General features: G+C 40.9%; 1 long non-coding RNA gene across 1 annotated transcript in view; it reads right to left on the reverse strand.

The window, feature by feature from the left end:
- Positions 1-258: 258 nt before the first annotated feature.
- Positions 259-16096, reverse strand: part of LOC125111930 (uncharacterized) — a 42858-nt gene continuing 27020 nt past the window's right edge. Inside the window, exon 3 of the long non-coding RNA XR_007130970.1 lies at positions 259-1016. This is a non-coding gene — a long non-coding RNA (uncharacterized LOC125111930). The remainder of the gene's footprint in view (positions 1017-16096) is intronic.

The following is a 16096-nucleotide window of genomic DNA, read 5'->3' on the forward strand; positions in this document are numbered from 1 at the left end:
GGGAGGTATCACAGGAGAAGCAGTTCTTAATATGAGGACACTGTGACCCAGTGGTTAGGTGTGTGCTGGCTGCCTGGATCTGTGTTCCAGCTCTGCACTTGCCTAGCTGTGTGACCTGGAGCAGGTTACTTAACCTCTCTGTGTTTCCATCTCATCTTCTTTACAAAGGAGGTGACAACAGTATTTTCCTCCCAGGGTCTTCTGAGGATCATTCCAGTAAAACAGGACCTTTTTTTTTGTTTTGCTTTTGTCTTTTTGCTATTTCTTTGGGCCACTCCCGCGGCATATGGAGGTTCCCAGGCTAGGGGTCGAATCGGAGCTGTAGCTGCCAGCCTACGCCAGAGCCACAGCAACGCAGGATCCGAGCCGCGTCTGCGATCTACACCACAGCTCACGGCAATGCCGGATCGTTAACCCACTGAGCAAGGGCAGGGACCGAACCCGCAACCTCATGGTTCCTAGTCGGATTCGTTAACCACTGTGCCACGACGGGAACTCCAAAACAGGACCTTTTAATCAGTAATTATAGTTTCTTAGAGTTCCTGCTGTGGTGCAACAGGATTGGTGGCATCTTGGGAGTGTTGGGACGCAGGTTCGATCCCCTGCCCTCACATTGGGTTAAGGATCCAGAGTTGCCGCAGCTGCGGCTTAGGTCACAACTGCAGCTCAGATCTGAGCTCTGACCCAGAAAAAAATATAATTGTGTGCATAGATGAAAAACTGTAGTTGATTCTTTCTCCATTTTTTTCTGTTCTAAAAAAAGGCGGGGAGGGGACATAATAGGACTGAATGTTCTGGTTTTCCTCAGAGAGAAGTTGATGAGATTTTAGGTCATTAGGATTGGCTCAGGGAATGCTAAGATACTAACTAAAGAAATTAGGGTAGGTAGCTAATTAAAGTCTAGAACACTAAATAGGGATCAGGTCACACAGGAAGTTCCAATTCTCAGCATCCCACAGGGTCCTGAATCTTCTGGAAATACCTCCAGGAAAGGACAAGCCAGAAGAATCCTAACCCTAAAGAAGGAAAAAAAAAAAATCAAGCTTAAATTCAAGAGATTAACCACAGCACTGATGTACACTAAGGTATTAGTACTTAGGCAATTATACGAATGGTGACTTTAATGTCATGATTAATATATACATGCATCCTTTTCAATGTGACAAGTCATAGACTCTTAGAAATGACTTTTAAAACCAAAGTAGGGCATAAGGAGGAATGGTTGCACAACACTGAATTTACTTAATGCCCTTGAATTGTACACATCTGAAATGGCTAAAACGGTTAAAAAGTAGAAGTCCCATCTGTTCACAGGAGTCCTCCCTACAGCAGCTCCCCCATTCGAACCTCCACAAGCCCCAGGCACATATTCTACTCATGGTCAAAGGGGCAGTTCTGCAGTCCTGAGTGAATGAAAACCAAACCCAGAAAATATTCTTAGGGCTTCAACTTTGCAACAAACACTTCCTGCTATTCCTCTTCTGAATTTCTGGATGAAGTTTAACTGGGGAGTATCCTGAGACAGCAAGATGAGGTATTTCTAAAAGGTTTATAATTTGCCATTATTGAGCCGGATCAGTCAGGATTTTTCTCAATGAAGTGCACGCAAAACAAAGCAAAGGATACGTAGATCGCTGAGGCTGACAATTGCCAAGGTCGTTCTTGAGTTCCCAGTTCACATTTGTGGGGATCAAAATTTTATTATTTGTTGCTTTTACATATAGTTGTCATAAGTCTTACATGATATCTTGGGATGGAAATGCTATAAAATTTGGTTGTGATGACTGTTGTACAACTACAAATGTAATAAAATTCATGAGTAATTTTTTTAAAAAGTCTTACATGATATCACATTAGTTTCCCCCCTTTCTAGACATCCTATTTCATTTTCAGTTTTTAAATGCACACGTTGTAAATTTTTAAGTGGCTACCTGCTGTTCTCAGAAGTGAGGTAAATCAGCACCCCATTCAAGGCTGTCTCCTTCTTCTATTCTCTGGAGACAGACCACTACCTTGTTTAAAAAGTGATATCATTTCAGGCATCACCTTTCCCCATAAGACATAACTACAGCCTCCAAATTCAGCATAACAAGAAGATCAACCAAGTTTGATTGATCCCTGGAGGTTGACTGATCAATTATTTTCCCCACGACTTATTCCAAATTGGATTTTTCACTGTCAAAGAAGACTCTTTTGAGAGACAGTCATGAATTTTTCCTGGCATCCTTATTCATTGCAACATATAACTCAAATATGCTCAACCTCTGGGCCATGGGACTATAGCCCCCCCCCCCCCAAATTATACACAAAATATTGTATGGGGCAACTTTCTCTGGGAAAAGAGTCTATAGTTTCATCAGATTCTAAAAAGCAGTGGTAGGAGTTCCCATTGTGGTACAGTGGAAACGAATCCGACTAGTATCAGTGGGTTGGGTATCTAGCATTACTGTGAGCTGTGGTGTAGTTCGCAGATGTGGCTCAGATCCTGGGTTGCTGTGGCTGTGGTGTAGGCCAGCAGCTGTAGCTCCGATTCGACCCCTACCCTGGGAACTTCCAAATGCCATGGGTACGGCCCTAATAAATAAATAAATAAATAAATAAATAAATAAATAAATAAATAAATGAATGAATGAATGAATGAATGAATAAAGCAAGCACTGGTAAACCAAAAAATCAGGAATCAGTTTGAATGAGACTATCATCGCTCACACATAGCCAAGAGCAACATCACTTCTTAGAATTTCCTTTTGGACCTCATCATTCCAAACTGAATAGTGGTGAAGATTTTCTGGGTAAATGATGGGAGGCCCAGCCCACCAATGTGTCTTGTTGGGTTGGAGCCTCCTTGGAGCCCCTTTATCAGTTGGACAAGATGTTTCTGTTCAACCAGCCCTTGCTCTAGCAAATAGAAAATGAATCGTTCAGGAAAAACGAAGCTCTTTAAGAGCCCTGAATTGATGAACAATTTCAGATAAGTCTCATTTTCCAGAAATCCCATGCCTGGACATATGCCCAGAGAAACCATAATTTGAAAAGATAAATAAATGCACTCCAATATTCATTGCAGCACTATTTACAATAGCCAAGCTATGGAAGCAACCTAAATGTCCATCAACAGAGGAATGGATAAAGATGATGTGATACATATATACAATGGAGTATTATTCAGCCATAAAAAAGAATGAAATAATGCCACTTGCAGCAACATGGATGGACCTATAAATGATCATACTAAGAAGGTCAGGCAGAGAAAGACAAATGTCATATGATGTCACATATGTGGAATCTAATAAAAATGATAAAAATAGGAGTTCCCATTGTGGTTCAGCAACTTTGTCTCTGTGAGGATGTGGGTTCGATCCCTGACCTTGCTCATTGGGCTAAGGATCTGGCATTGCCGTAAGCTGAAGCATAGGTTGCAGATGCAGCTCAGATCCAGTGTTGCTGTGGTTATGGCATAGGCTAGCAGCTGCAGCCCTGATTTGACCCCTAGCCAGAGAACTTCCATATGCCACAAGTGTGGCATTTTTTAAATGACACAAATGAACTTATTTACAAAATAGAAACAAACTCACAGATTTCAAAACCAAACTTAGAGTTACCATAGGGGAAATCATGGAGGGGGGGTAGGAATTAGGAGGATGGGAACAACATACACACACTACTGTACAAAATACGTAATTAACAAGAAACTTCTGTACTCAATACTTTTTAATAAACATATGGGAAAAAAGAATGGATCTATGTATATGGTGAAACTGATTCACCTTGCTGTACGCCTGAAACAAATACAACATCGCTAGTCAATTATACTCCAATAAAATTTTTAAAAAGCAAGTCTCATTTTGTGGAAAGTGGATGCCTCAGTAAGAAACCACTTAGCAGAAGCCTGTTCATCTAGGAGTTAGAGGGCTGAGATAGGTTTCAATTTCCATCAGTCCCTGACTCAGACCCATCATCTGTGCGGTGGGACTCCCACCCACTTCCTCCACAACCATGAACCATCTCCACAACTTATCTCTTAGCCCTGAAACTTGATAGTCATCAAAGCCAATCTTAAAAGGGGAAAAAGACTGCAAAAGGACTGCTGTAGAATCAGCACCTGGAAGGCAGGAGTCAGCACTGGAGAGCAGGAATTTGAGATGGGTGGTTTTTCTCCTGAAATTCCTATGTGGAAACTCTATTCCCCAGTGTGATGGTTTTTGGGGAGGGGGACTTTTGGGAGGTAATTATGTCATGAGGGTAGAGCCTTGTTTATAAGATTAATACTTTTATGATGAGAGACATGAGAGAGCTGGCTTTTCTCTCTGTACTTTGCTGCTAGAGTAAACAGCAAGAGGACAGCCATCTCCAGACCAGAAAAGGGTTCTCAACCATTCTGGCAACCTGACCTCAAAATTCCCAGCCTTCCAAACTGTGAAAAAAAAAGGAGTTTCCTGGTGGCTCAGCAGGTTCAGGATCTGATGTTGTCACTGCTGGCTAGAGCTGTCAATCCCTGACCTGGGAATCTCCACATGCCACAGGGGTGGCCAAAAGACAAAAATTAAAAATTAAAAAAGAGGAATTGTGAGAAATAAATTTCTGTATTTAAGCCACCCAATTTCTGTTATGGTATTCTGCTATGGCAGCTCAAACCCACTAAGACGGTGGTTTAGAAAAGCCTGGACGTCTCTCTTTTGGCATCAGCTACTGGAATCCAGACTCTTGCAAAAGATGGACTGAGTCCAGGCCTGGAGCCTGAGAAAAGAACGCTAACACTGCTGGTTGAGATTAAGGATTCCCACTATCTCCTACTCTTTCTTGTATATTTTTCTCCCTCCTATTTTTTGAATGTAAAATGTATTATAATTTATTTTATATGACCTCAACATGGACGTTCCCAGGCCAGGAATCAAATCTGAGCCACAGAAGCAACCTATGCTACAGCTGTGCCAACACCTTTTAACCCACTGTGCCAAGCTGGGATTCAAACCCACGCCTCAGCAGCCACCCAAGTGGCTGCAGTCAGATTCTTAAGCCACTTCTCCACAGCAGGAACTCTTCTTGCTCCCTTTTAAATATTATAAGTACCCTGTGGGTTTAAATCCTGGTTCCAATTCTTTTACTTACTGTCATTCAGTTTCTCTGGGCCTTTTATTTCTTCAACTGGGAATAATATTTACCCCACAGAGGTGCAATAAAGGATTGCACCTCTGTGAGGTAAATAAATAACTTCCAGCAGAAATTTCCATTGTGGTGCAGTGAAAACCAATCCAACTAATATCCATGAGGATTTGGGTTCGATCCCTGGCCTTGCTCAGTGGGTTAAGGATCTGGCATTGCCATGAGCTGTGGTGTAAGTCACAGACACAGCTCAGATTCCATGTTGCTATGGCTGTGGCATAGGCTGGCAGCTGTAGCTCTGATTCAACCCCTAGCCTGGGAACTTCCATGTGCCGCAGGTGTGACCCTAAAACGCAAAATGGATAGGATAGCATAGCATAGCATAACAGAATAGAACACTTCCAGCCAATGCCATGAAAATTAAGTACCAGGGTGTTCCTTCCACCTGGACAGTCCCACCCATCCCTCTTCCCACTGCCTTTTTCCTATCTAATCTCGACTCATTTTTTAGACATGGATTTACATGTAACTTCCTTGGAGAGATCTTCCAGAAACTCTAGTCTCCATAAGGTTGCTCCTGGCACTAATCTATGGCTTCGTAATGTCTTGCTATGTTTCTCCTGGAGAGCTGTAAACAAAATGATTTGTAGGTTGCTGTAAACAAATTTGTTTACTCTCCCTTATCCTCTCTACTACAATAAGCTCCATGAAGACAGAGATTAAACCTTCTGAATTGTCTCCCCAGAGGTGAGCAGGGTATCTGGTATTTATAGTTGATTAATAATTACTGGTTGCAAGAGTCAGTGAAGGAATCAATGTGAGGACCTCTTAGTGAGGACCTGGCAGTTGTATGAGCCTTAGTCTATATATTCCAATTGGTTCTATATATCCCAATTACTCTTCCTTAATATTCTCCTCCCAATAGTCTTAGGGGAATAACATTATTTTTCCATTTGGTGCTGTGTCCGTTTGTGCTGAACACACATTCAAAAAACCATCATATTCAACCGGAATATTTGTTTCTCCTAAGTCAGTCCAGTGTGTTTTAATTTCTTTGTCCTTAAAAAATGTTTTGGGGGAGTTCCCATTGTCGCTCAGTGGTTAATGCACCCGACCCGACTAGTATCCATGAGGTTGCAGGTTCAATCCCTGGCCTCTCTCAGTGGGTTAAAGATCCAGCGTTGCCGTGAGTTGTGATGTAGGTCGCAGACATGGCTGGGATCTGGCGTTGCTGTGGCTGTGTTGCAGGCCGGCAGCTACAGCTCCAATATGACCCCTAGCCTGGGAACTTCCATATGCCGCAGATGTGGCCCTAAAAAAAAAATATTTTGGGAACTGTTATGAACAGATGCAGGTGACTGACAGGAGACCTTTGTACCCTCAGCACACAGGGTGCACCTGGGAGCCCGAGGGGCACTGATGGAGCTTGGAGCCTGGCCTGCAGGAATGTTATAACCCCCAGCTTCCTCCAGGGTGAAGGTTTTGCTTCCACCATCTGTGAGGTTGTCTTATCGCAATATAACGAAATGATAGCCTCAGCTTGTAATGAGGGGGTTTTCACTGGGTCTAACACCCAGGGCTGTAATCAGGTGAGGGAAATGCAAATGATTCAAAGCAGACTGAAGCTCCATGGATTCCATCAGCTTACTGGCAGGACGAAACAATGAGCTGGTCTCTGCCCCTTTCTCTGTTCTAATCTGTTTCTCTACCCTTTTAAGATTGTACCTGTTTTTTTCTACACGGAAATGTAGAAATAATTTGCTAAATGAATGATCCAGCTCCTGACCCTTCCAGAAATCGTCTCCATTCATGATCATCCACCAAGTCCTCAAGAAATTGCCCTCTTTTCCTACAGAGAGAAGTTATTTTGAAATTTTCTCAAGTAATAGTTGACTAATTTAGTCCCTATAGGTGCAATGGACAGTGTAGATATAAAGAAATCCATCTTGAGCTAGAACTTGAGTTGGAACTCATTCAGGTTCACTATCAACATTAACAAAAGTAAATAAAAACAGTCTAGCATCTTAACAGCAAAGCAGATGTGTACGCTTACAAGGAAAAAACTTCTGTTTCTTTGACAAACTTATCTCAATAATCATTTCATAATATAAATCAAATCATCATGCTATACCCCTTAAATTTACGCAGTTCTGTAAGCCAAATGTATCTCAACAAAAGTGGAAGAAAAAAAAACTAAATGTATGAGCTTGAACAAGGTTTAAAATCCATTAAGTCTCAGTTTATACACCCATAAAATGAGGACAATAATTTAATTAATATAAAGTTACTTGGTTCCATCAATAATTGATACAGGTTGGCTATTATTATAATTGCCAACATCCTCATCATTGCTAAATGCCTACAGCTCAAAGGACACAGCCTGAATGAGGAATTTGGCCATTATTCATTTTACAGTATAGAATGAACTAGCAGCTGCCTTACTTTTTCAACTAAATAAACCACTGTCCATTATTAAATTCCAAGAGCTCAAGCTCATCACAGTCTAGAGTGAGAAAGAGGAAATATTTTAGTTTAACTGGTTGTGCAGAATTTAGCAAAAAAGCATGGATATCTGTGGGAAGGGGTGGGTGTAGGATTCTAAGAATAGCTCTACAAGTCAACACTTACGACATGAAAATAGCCCCCCAGATTGTCAGTGCTTTGTTCCCACATAATTTTAGTTCTACAAGTTTAGTTCTACAAATATTACCAGATAGCGTAGGTTGACACTAAGCTCCCAAAGACCGCATTTTTACAAAACAGTTTTGAATTCTCAGTGGAAGTCATGGCCACTTGAGGCATCTTCACTGACCTATGTGGGTTTGGTTGACAGCAGCTCATAGGCATTTTTAGACTTCCTGTCCAAATGGGGCTGAGTACATCGAGCCTGGAGTCAACTGTCCGCCTTCTACATTCTATCAGGAGAAGAAAACAACGATTTTAATTTTATGCATCAAATTGTTGGGCCATGGGGTGCCTAGATATTTGATCAAACATTGTTTTGAGTATTTCTGGGAGTTTGGGATGAGTTTAATATTTAAATCAGTAGACTGACTAAAGCACATTGCCCTCCTTAAGGTGGGTGGGCCTTAGCCAATCCACTCAAGGCCTGTATGGGATGAAAGTTCCCCTGAATATCACCCTGAACGAGAAGGAATTTCTCCCACCTGACAGCCTTCACGCTGGGACATTAGTTTTCCCTGCCTTTGGTTTAGAATCGAAGCACTATTGAGATTGTTAGCATTTGGACTGGATCTACAGTATCAGTTCTTCTGCTTTTCAGGTCTTCAGACTTGAACTAGAATGACACCATTGGCTCTCCTGGGTCTCTTGCTTACCTCCTGGAGGTCTTGAGACCTTGAAGCTTCCATAATTGCATGAGTCAATTGCTTATAAGATATATAAGGTATATAGGATATAAGATATATAAGATACCTTGTAAGATTATCTAGATAGATAGATATAGACAGACAGACAGACAGACAGACATATCCTGGCCAGAGTCATCTTTTCTCTTTCATCCCCCACCTTGACACTGAGCAGAACAGGCCCAGAGATCTTCCCTTTTGTGTCCAAGGATCACTAGGTTCCCAGCCTTATCAGTCTTAAGTAGAATGTCAAAAACACAACTCAGCTTTCCAAACTGCCAACACTGGTTGGGACAGGCACACTAAGACTTAAGAGGTGACCCAGAATCAAATGGGTTTATTATACCGTATTTATAATAATTATCTTTGTGGCTTTTGCCCCCCCCCCCCCACTTCACTCTATCTGTTTCATTTGGGTGCTTATGGTAAGTGCTTGGGCACAAGGAGAAAAGTTATATAACCTAAAGCTGTCAATCACCTTGTCAATCAAATGATGCAGGACACAGGGAAGGACTTTCCACTACTCTAAAAAACAGCCATCTCCTCACTTCTGGGTTGCTTCTGGTTTCCAACTAGACAGCCCTCTCTCTTCTCTTTGGGAGCCACATTTAGCTTGCTTTGCTAAATAAAATGTCTGTTGCTTGAAACTGCTCTATGTCTCTCATTTGAATTCTTCTCTTTGAGGGAAAAAGGGTTGAAGAATTGTAACACCTGTATACAATATACACACATACATCCTATGGTTCTGTTTCTCTCTGTTTCTCTGCAGAATGCTTCCTAACACAACCTCATGCCCTGCTTATCCTATAGCCAGACAGTTGCTCAAACATAGCCTGTCAATCCTCTGAGTAATCCACACTCCGTGTCTCTTTCTGCCTGGGGTGCCCGTTTCCATTTTCCTGGATATACTCACCCTCCAAGACCCAACTCAAGGGTAAACTCCTCCTGGACCCCTCTCACAAGCCCCTCAGCCAAAATTAATTGCTCCATTCTTATTTCTGTCAAGAACTGTATAAGCTCCTCTGTTATAAAAATTATGATAGTTACATGCATGCCTATCCTAAAATTCTGGATCAGTAGTGAGCTGATAAATATTTACCACGGAGTTGACCACTGGGCACCCCTTTGTATTCCCAGAAGCTAGCACGGAGGTGGAAAATGGTAGATGTCCATTCTAGACTGCTCTCATGTTTTCCTAAAGTGATCCCATTCAGGTTCAGCTTTAGGCAGTTTCATGAAAATGAGTGTCTTTGGAAATTTATCCTTAACTCAATATTTATGAGAGCTGTTCCCCCAGCTATTGGCTCTAATCTCAGTCCATTTCCTTTTCACTTTTTCCCACCTCTTATCCCCAACCCCAAAATGAAGAAAGGATGGGAAGGACTTTTGATTACTTTATTCCTTTTAGGTGTTACCATGTCATTTCAGATAAAAAAGGATGCTTTTGGGATCCAGGACAAAGGGAGAGGAAGTAACAGCACCAAATGGCTGCAAAAGAGGAGCTGGCTTGACAGGAAGTAAGGAAGATGGTAAATGACGATGTTAAAGAAAAAAGGACCGAGGCGTACTGACCAGAATTAGAAGTTGGGAAAGAAAACAGTTTTGTAGTTTTAAGCCTCACTTCCACTTATGCAGTTTGGCTCCCAGTCTTGAAGGATCAGATATAGATGGATCCCGAATTGACACTACAGGCTCCCTGCAAGCTCTTCAAACTCTTCTTTTTACTCTCATTCAGCCTAATTGATAAATCCCATACTTTTGATGTCCCACAAATGTTCAAAAATAACACAGCCCTGTCAATGCAGTTAAGAATCAGAAAAGTTTATCAGAAAGACTTTAAGAACTAGAACTAAAGGTGAAATACTCTTGTCTGGGAAAGGGTGAATTTAGCATGCTTGCAAATCTTGTCGTCTTGGCTGAATTGGAAACAAACCACTATCAGCTCTCCAGAGCTCGCCCTTATCCCTAGCCTCTGCCACCTAGGTCACATCTTCTTACAGTCTTGGCAATGCTCCCAGAAATCAGGTAGTGTGCACTATTAGCCCCATTTGTCCAAACTGCAATTTTTTGTTTGTTCGTTTTCGTCTTTGTCTTTTTGACTTTTTAGGGCTGCACCCAAGGCATATGGAGGTTCCCAGCCTAGGGGTCCAATTGGAGCTGTAGCCGCTAACCTACACCACAGCCATAGCCACAGCAATGCAGGATCCAAGCCTCATCTTAGACCTACACCACAGCTCACGGCAACGCCAGATCCTTAACCCACTGAGCAAGGCCAGGGATTGAACCCATGTCCTCATGTCTGGTTTGTTAATAACTGAGCCATGATGGAAACAACCAAACTGAAGTTTTAAATTGTTCCAGCATCAAATACCAAGGTCCAAAAATTGGAGTCCAGCTGAGCACTAGGAACCAGAACATTAAGCAAGAGACCCCCTTCAGATCAACACTGCCAGATTCCAGCCCAGGACCAATCTGGGTATCTTTTTTTGATGACAGTTTTTTTTTTAAAAAGTTTCCCCTGAAAGTAATTATCCTTTCTATCTCTTCCTCTTTGATTATCGTCTTAGATGATATTTAGTACAGCAATCATTTTTCTCTTAATTACTGAGTAGTATCCTTTGCATGAATATATTACAGTTTATTTATTCTCTTATGGATGAACACCTAGACTCTCAAATTTGAGGTTATTACAAATAGATATTCTGCAAATACACTTACATAATTTTTTATAGACATATTTTCATTTCTCTTGGGTAAATATCTAGACTTGGAGTTTTTGTTTGTTAAGTTAGATGTGTGCTTGGCGTACAAGAAACTGTCAGATCTTTTCCCAACATGCTGGTACCACTTTACATTCCCTTCAACAATATGTGTGAGTTCCAGGTGCCCTATATTCTTACCCTAACATCTCATTTTGCCAGTCTTTTTTTATTGTAGCCATTGTGATGTTTGTGTAATGGGACATGTGACTTTTTAAAGTACTCATTCTATACTTTTTGTGTAGATCTTACTAGCTAACCCCAACTTAGTGTCAGGTTTCTGTAAATTTTTCACTGAAAGCACTAAATATGGGGGAGAACCATCCCATTAAAAGATAAGCTCCATGAAGACCGGTATTTATGGACCTAGCCCATTGTAGGAGCTTAGTAATATTTGTTGAATGATATGAATAAGTGAATGGTTGGGCATGCTCAGACTTACTGAAATAAGGACAGAGGAAGACTGCATTGGTGAGCATATCTGTGTATTCTCCTTCCCGTTTCTTCCCTGTCATGTGGCCAGTAGCCTTTCTCCTCCCTCTGGTGTCCCTTGTGACATCCAAAGATGTCGTCTACCATGAGGACCATTCTCTTATTTTTGTAATTGCCAATGGCTGAACTGAAGTATTCGGGGGGGACCCTTTACCTAGGTCTCATCAGTTTCACATGTAAAACAAAGGGGGTAAGTTATCCTCAATTTTCCTAGCACTAAAGTATAGTAATCGTGAATCCTTCCTTGCTCCATCTAAAGTCAGGATTCCCATGATAGCCTTGCTTGTTTTTTTCACTCTTTTCTTTGCGGAGCTATGCATTTGGAACTGGGGATCAGGATTTTCTAAGAGGTCTGTGTGCATTGGGAAATTTAGTTTAGAAAATAAGTAACATTGGGTACATTTCTGGCTACCAAATAACCTGAATTCCTTAGGTTGTCTTTGAACTAAGCTCTTTCCATCTTTGTCAGATTTCATGGTTGAATGCTCTTCTCTCAATGTAAAAGAAAATGACTTCTGGTTTTCTATTGGAATAAACAAACATTGTTATTTTTAGTAAGAGTTAATGGAATAGTAATAAATTTGATATTTATTTTAAATGTTCCCAATGCTCCACTTATGTCCCACAGCTTGCTTCCTAATTCTAGTGAGGGCAAAGTTTACAAATCCAATGACCTCATAAGCAACCTTCAATGTGTAAGTCATCAGAAACCATCACAAGGGTTAAGTAAAAATGTTTAAGGCTTGTAAATTCAAAGGGTAATATGAAGCAATAGAAGGGGCAAGTGATGTTTAAGAACTGTGAGAAAAAAGATAAGTATATGAATAACTTCAATATGCAAATTATCTTTAAAATATGTAAAAATGCTGCTTCTAAAAATATTTTCTTGGTAAAGATAGCAACATGTGTTCCTGGCAATTGGTGGCAGGATGATTGGAGTTTTGGTTTTGAGTGAGATGCCCCCTGTCTGAGTAGGCAGAGTGGAGCCCAAAGGGTAATTCTTATTTTTAAAGTCAGAGACTGCTATGAAATGTCTGAAAACTAGTTTTGGGGCCTATAAAATGATCACTTTTTGTAATTTTTCTTTGAGTGATTAGAAAGAATGTGTGGTTTCTAATTCTTTTTCTATTTGTAAGTTCTATTTTTATCCATTAAATCAAGCATGGTAATTGGGTCATTTTTATCTTTACTAATTGTTTTTTGTTGCTTGATCAATCAACAACAGTTGAAAGTTTTAATTATTTACTTAAATTATACTTTACTGAATTTTACTTAATTATAATTAAATAAGATTTAATATAATTTAATAATTATTACAAGGGTTTTTTTGACAAATTATGGATACATACATGCAATCCCTAAATATTCATTCTTGAAAAGATGGCTAATTATCCTCACAAACCTGGACTTCCTCTCATTGTATCACTTTGTCACTGGGAAGCAGTTGGCAACCAGGGACTAGATTCCCAGCCTCCCTTGAAGCTGTACCAATAGAGCTCACTGGTGGAACATGGGCAGAAATAATCTGTCTCTTCTTGCCCCGGCTGGTAAGAAGCAATGTACCTTCTCCTCCATTTCCATTCTGCTAGCCTGATGGAGCTAAGCATAGGGACCTTGGAAGGCACACATTAAAGAAAGTGGAGCCACAAGTTGCAAGGAGTCTAGGTCCCTGAATCATCTTTGGAGGAGAGCTATCCACCACTCAAGAACATCCAGTCTGAACTATACATGAGTAAGAAATAAAACATATTATGACAGCGCCCTTGCACATATTTTGGGTTTGTTTGTCACAACAGCTAGCATTATCCTTTCTAAAACATTATTCCTATTTTAAGCCAAAATACATTACTGTCCGTAGTGGTATGAGCTTAATTTCTGATCCTGAAAGTAAGTTATTTCAGAACAATAAGCAATAAAGCTATCTGTTAATTGCAAAAGTTATAAATAAACATATAAGAGAGTATTAATTTTTTACATAATAACCATTCTGTCCTTCCTGTCTAGGCATCTGTGAGCCTCCATAATGTTCTATTTTTCCCTCAAATTATTTTAGCATTACCTAATCTCGCTATTCATTCAATCCTCTACCATCATCTTTTCCTCAATTAAATGCTCATGCTAAGGGTATTCCTAATATGTAGCTCTCACAATTCCTCAATTTCCTCTTTAATGGTTTTCATCCCCATTCCATTTTAGATAAATTCGAAAAACAGGCAATCACTCATTGCCAAGGGGAAAGGGGGGTGGGGGTGGGATGCTTTGGGAGATTAAGATTAGTAGATGCAAATTATCATATACAGAATGGAGGAACAGCAAGATCCTACTGCGTAGCACAGGGAAATATATTCAATATCCTATGACAAAACATAGTGAAAAAATATGAAAAGGAATATATATGTTTATATATATATATATATATATATATATATATTCTTATCTGAATCACTTTGCTGTACAGTAGAAATGAATATAACATTGTAAATCAACTATACTTTAATAAAAAAATTTTTTTAAAGATAGGCAACCACTCAAATATATCAATCACCTAAATATCATACTCTAGTATCTTTGTCTTCTTTCTTCTCCCTTATCTTGTTCTGAGTATAGTATGTTTTATCGTTATGAATTCTGGTCTTTCACCGCATCATTATTTTCCACGTCTATACTTCCAATCATAAATGCTGAGCTTATAACTCACCCCAATTGCTATTATACTAAAAGCTGAGGAACAGATATAAGAATGAGATCCTGAATACCCTCAATCACGGGTCTCTAAAGAGGAAAGAGAGTTGTGATAAATATCCACGATGACACAGTATTGGAGAAATGTTTCTAACTCCTTTCTCTACCTCTTTCCTTCTACAAGACAAAGAGGGAGAGTGCTTTATCCAGATGACCCCAAGTCCAGAGTCCTCTCTCCAGTTCTGTTCCCATGCTGGGGGTACATCTGGCTCATAGCTGCAGGCCTGCTCTCTTTCTGGAAACAAACCTGGAGGTCCATGCCCACAGCTCGCTCTCTTTCATGGGCAACAATGGTGTGAGGCAGCGATTGCGCACTATGGAATCAGCATTGCTCCAAGTTGGATCTGAGGCCTAGACTCAGGAGGCTGTTTTTATTACTGTTGTTGTGTTCTTGTCTGTTTTTTAGGGCCACACCTGTGGCATGTGGACGTTCCAAGCCTAAAGGTTGAATCAGAGCTGCAGCTGCCAGCCTATGCCACAGCCATGATAATGCCAGATTCAAGTCGCATCTGCAGCCTCTGTTGCAGGTTGTGGTAATGCCAGATCCTTAACCTGCTGAGCCAGGCCAGGGATCAAACCTGCATCCTCAAGGATACTAGTCAGGTTCTTAACCTGCTGAGCCACAATGAGAATGCCCTCAAGGGGCTGTTTTTACATAGGTTTAGGGTAGGGATATTAGGATTTAGTGAATAATTTCCTGAGTCAAGGTGGATCTAGCCTGCGTGCCCCAACAAAGCAAAGCAGAAGTCTTGCATGTGGACGTAGAAGGTATATGCCAGTACAAAACACAGAGCCTGGCCTGAATATATAGCCTAGAGGAGACACAGATATAAAAATCAATAGTTATGGAGTTCCCGTCATGGCACAGCAGAAATGAATCCAACTAGGAACCATGACTTTGCGGGTTCGATCCCTGGCCTTGCTCATAGGGTTAAGGATCTGGTGTCACCGTGAGCTGTGGTGTAGGGGCAGATGCAGCTCAGATCCTGCATTGCTATGGCTGTGGCATAGGCCAGCGGCTACAGCTCCGATTAGACCCCTAGCCTGGGAACTTCCATATGCCTCGGGTGTGGCCCTAAAAAAAAAAAAGGACAAAAAAAAAACACAGCAAAAAAATAGTTATGCACAGTGCACATGTTTTTTTTTTGTTGTTGTTTTTTGTCTTTTGTTGTTGTTGTTGTTGCTATTTCTTGGGCCGCTCCTGCGCGGCATATGGAGGTTCCCAGGCTAGGGGTTGAATCGGAGCTGTAGCCACCGGCCTACGCCAGAGCCACAGCAACGCGGGATCCGAGCTGCGTCTGCAACCTACACCACAGCTCACGGCAACGCCGGATCCTTAACCCACTGAGCAAGGGCAGGGACCGAACCCGCAACCTCATGGTTCCTAGTCGGATTCGTTAACCACTGTGCCACGACGGGAACTCCCAACAAGTGCACATGTTAAATGTGATAATGGCATATGTATTCATTGCTGTGGAAATAAAGAAAAAAAAGAGAACCGATGAGATAAAACTCCTTTTCCCCAGGGATGAGTAGAGAATAGGAAAGAAGAAAAGATCCAGAAAGTTTTCCAAGATGAATGATGCCTATGTTGAAGCTTCAGAACATGAAAAAGTTAGCCAGCAAAAAATG

Source organism: Phacochoerus africanus, chromosome 1 (assembly GCF_016906955.1).
Source record: "Phacochoerus africanus isolate WHEZ1 chromosome 1, ROS_Pafr_v1, whole genome shotgun sequence".
Classification (NCBI taxonomy): Eukaryota; Metazoa; Chordata; class Mammalia; order Artiodactyla; family Suidae; genus Phacochoerus; species Phacochoerus africanus.